Source organism: Scophthalmus maximus, chromosome 19 (genome assembly GCF_022379125.1).
Source record: "Scophthalmus maximus strain ysfricsl-2021 chromosome 19, ASM2237912v1, whole genome shotgun sequence".
Classification (NCBI taxonomy): domain Eukaryota; kingdom Metazoa; phylum Chordata; class Actinopteri; order Pleuronectiformes; family Scophthalmidae; genus Scophthalmus; species Scophthalmus maximus.
Genome location: NC_061533.1, coordinates 1,902,898 through 1,907,500, shown reverse-complemented (window position 1 = coordinate 1,907,500; position 4,603 = coordinate 1,902,898).

Genomic DNA, 4,603 nt, shown 5'->3' with positions numbered 1-4,603 from the left:
ACATTATGCTAATGTCCTGAACAATATGCTAATATGAGGCCGTGAATATTCATCAGCCGATTGGAAAATTCATTCAGGTCGACAGTTGGGAGCCGAGACTCGATGTCACTGGAGGAGAAGAGCGACTCAACTTTGTTGACTGTTCCGTCCAAACCTCCGGTCGGGTCGAGTCACTGGAGGTGACCCGAGGTTGCGGGTTTGATTCCCTCACGGTGCAGATGAGTGAGCAGGAAGTAGCAGTTTTTAACCCTTTTAAAAAAGCAATTCAAATTGACATCACAACCACTTATCAGAGTTTTTGAATTTACAAGCTATGAGGTTAATGCTAAATGCTAACGGACAAGCTAACTATGTTAGCAGCATGTCTGCATGGATGGCACGATCAGTCTCTCCAAAACCAGAATATCTCAAAAAATATTGGCATGATTTCCATAAGATTTGGCACAAATATTCATGGTCCCTTGAGGATGAATCCTAACTAACTCTGGGGATTGCCTGACTTGTCCTCTAGCGCCACCAGTGGGTCAAACTCCTCACTTATCCTCTGAGCTCTCAACGTCTAACAGTCGGATTGCACCACATTTGGTCATTCATGGTTCCCAGAGGAGGAATCTTGATTTCCTCTGAAATATTAGGGCTGCTGTTATACAATATTTGCTTATATATATATATATATATATATTCTGTATGAGTGAAGCGTGAACTTTTGAACGACTATGAGAAGAAATAAATTCTAACGATACACACTTTACTTTTTTATCCAGCGCCATCATCAGGTCAAAACATAGACTACAAGTAAAGATGGAAAGAAGTGAAGCATAATCCTCATAACTTTCACTGACGTCCAAAGGTAAAGAGATTAGATTTACACTTTCACCAGTTTTTTGGTTTTAAATAAAGAGATCATTTCCTTTTTAAAAACACGTTGAAGGTGTTTGACTGCGTGTGCATCACAACGTGGCTGATGGAGCTCAGAAAGTGGAGGTTATTTCTTTAACCTTCACTTTCATGCATGATTTCATTTTTTCCCCCACCTGGAGCTCATCTGCATATCTGGACGCCCTGACGACAGATTTAACCTTCGTTTATTCATGGAAGTTTGTGTCGACTGGTAGAAGAGGAAAATCCAAATCTCTGCTCATTCAGTTAATGGAAAATATTAAGGTTTTATTTTGCTAAGCAATATCACACAAACGCAGGTTCAACATACACACCAGGTGAGGACATTCACATCAGCAGGCTGAACATAGAAATAGGACGCCTAGACTCACATCCCAGACATACCTGAAACATATTAGAAAAACAAAAGGACAGTGACTCAACAAACGATGACAATGAAAAAACAAATGGGTGGAGGAGACGTTGGATCTGGATTATTTACTATTAGAAATAAAAAGCATGATACAGGTAGAAAGAATTTAATGGCACAAACGCTGACTATCACGAAAGAACATTAAAAAATAGGCTTCAAAGAATTCTATCAAATATCAAAACTGACTGTGAAAGATGTCGCAGCTGTTTTCTGAGAATTAGAAAAGATACGTTTATTTAATCTGATCCATGTTTTTACTGTTTATTGTCTCTATTGTCTTGATGGAACATTTGCAACTTTATTTTTAATCTTACAATCAGTCACTATTTGGTTTAGTTCGGACCTCTTGTACTGTTGTTATTATTATTATTATTATTATTAATAATAATAATAATATCTGGTGTTTATCTGTAACTTGTTGTTGCAACCAGGATTTTTCCAATTTTAATGTTTGGCTCCTTCTCCTATAAATTAATATCACACAAACATTTATGTGAAAAAAGGCGTCATCTCAATGAAACCACCTTGTCGCTACGACAGTGAGGATGAGCATCATGACCTGGCGTGATGCGGGTCTGGGTGCAGTATTTCTATGTTGACCTTGTGTCCCGGTAGCACCTGCAGGTCGATACACTAATAAAAAATATATATTTGTTAATATATAGATATTTGTATATATATCTATATATGACCTGAGGTTTACCGTAAGCAAAAAAGCACATGATGACCGAAGAGACATTTTCTGTTTGAGCAGAACATTTAATCCTCTGATACTGAAGTCAGTGGGACAGAAGAAAGGGGCTGAGATGGCGTTGGGGGGGGGGGTCAGGTGCTCTCAGGCTCTGTATCCAATAAAAGCCTTTACTCAAAGGGAGATGCTCTCGACGCGCTTCACTGGAGACGAGCTGCAATATTCCCTGAAAAAGCCTTTTTCCTCTTCTTCTTCTCAGTGGGGTCAGCGCGTCACAGCGAGGAGGCCAGACCATCAAGTAGAGATCTTTGCGTTTCATTATTAATAACGCCGCTGGTTCTGTTCTGTGCAGGAGGAGAGAAGAGGGAACGAGCTGGGAGACGTCGACCCCACAGAGAAACTACAGTCGCTGCTTCTTCATGTTCCGATAAATCAAGAGTAGACTCCAAAGGATTTGTTTTGTGAAATACCAAATCATGGCCAATACTCTGATCTTGTCACATATTTCTTTTATATTTGACACAGGACAAATAACTGATCATCAGAAGGATTCACAGCTTCTGTCAAGTAACAACGACGCAAGAATAAGTCAAACGTGAATGACCCTCTGATGTCAGGGTTTGTGTGATGATGAACGGAAAACTCTAATTTAATCTTTAATCTTTGACTTTTGGAGGAAAACAAGATGCATATTTAAAAGGCTTGGAAACAAAAGATGATACAATAATGACTTTATTCACACGGACATCAGGCTCCGGCGAAAATTAAAAAGGTTTTTCTTTATTCATTGAAAGATTTCAGAACATTTTGAGGACAATTACTTTTTAAAAACAAAACTTTTTTCAAATTAGCAAAAAACAACAAAAATGGGAGATGAATCGAGACTTTGTGAGACTTTGGTGCTGAAACATGAACGCTGCGTTCACAACAAACGCCGCAGAATCGTTTGTGCTTCTCCGCACGACCAATACACACAACCCGCCAACGGTCACGAAGCAAACAGCAACTGGTGTGAAAAAGAGATTCATCCTCCATCTCTGAGGCGACGCACGGAGGATCTCGTTGCTAAAGACGCGTCACGGGAACATTTTAGCTCCAGTTCAAATATTCGATTTCGTGACAATTCCTGTTGCGTCCACTCGCTCCAGTATCGCCTGCAAACGTACAAGTGGACCGGTCGTTTCATCGTCAGTTTGTCGTCGTCGAGAACGTGTGAGAAACGTGTTGAAAGGCCGAGCGGCCGAGTCGACGCCCGCAGAGCGAACCGGCTCCGGGGGCGCGTGTGACATCACACAACCCGAGAGGCGAGAAGCTCGGGTCTGAAGACGAGCGAGGACGACAGGTTCCTTCCCTCCGTCTCGTCTGGAGGCGAGAGCCTGTTGGACCACAGGCCTGTTGGCCTGAATCCAGACGCCGACCTCTGCGCCCCGTGACGCAGGGCGAGGGCGGCCATGACATCACGGCCCGTAACACGAGGACAACTCGGCGTGGTTCATAAACACTGAGGTTTGGTGGAGACATTTCCCTTGAAGGAGATCCAGCCACAGGCCTGGCAGCTCACCGCGACCCTGGGAGCCTTCGCACCTCGGCGGGGCGCCGTCGCAGTCGACCCGCAGGCTGATGAAATGATAATAAAGCTGTCGGGTGCCAGAGGCCCCCTCCCTCCCTCCCTCCCTGCCTCCCATCAGACGGGTCGGAGGCTGAATCCCCAGACTAAACAACCCGAGGAAACCGCAGACACCTGTTGGAGTCGGAGGAGACGCCCGGCGAACGTTAAAGGGACAGTTCAGTGATTTTGAAGTGGGGATGTACGAGTTACTTATGCGTATTTATATGTTACCTCGTGGAGGTGGTGATCAGCGATGTCATTTGACGGAGTTTGCAGGAGAAGTCTGATTCAGGCGCCGCCATCTTGTGCTGCTGACGTCATGTGGCGCCCACGCACGCTCTCGACCAATCGCGGGTCGGCATCAGCTGACAATCGTGACATCTCACCCCAGTTTTTATCTCATCAAATAACTAATGAAGAGCAAAACTGATCAGAAACATGAAAACGTGAACAAACATCACAACAGTGATAAGAACGACCTCACATGGGCATGGAGGGGGCGGGGCTTATGACTTGTACCGCAGCCAGACACCAGGGGGCGATCGGGAGGATTTAGAGGAGCGGACATTTCGTCCATCTTCACGTACAGCAGCAGTCCGCTATCCTAGCTTAGCACAAACACTGGAAACAGGGCTAAACAGTTAGCCTAGCGTGACGCACATTCAGAACCAGAGGATACTGTGACAACCGACCAAAACCCACAGCTTCACCTATTTTAACGGACGTGTAAAGTAAATCTCCGCTGGTTGAAGACAGAGACTTCTTGAGCAGCACTAGTAACCGCGAACGAGAGGTGAAAACAAAAAAACAAGTCTCCCTGGATTAATAAAGACGATTAAAATCATTTTCCTGTCGGGACAGAGAGTGATGCCGACGGTCTGCGACCCGCAGGCCTCGTGTGTCAGACGTGACCCGGCCGTGACTCGTCCCTGTTTTTAATGAGGATCCGTCCGGACGGAGAACTGAGCTGCACTTCGCTCTGATTCACCGC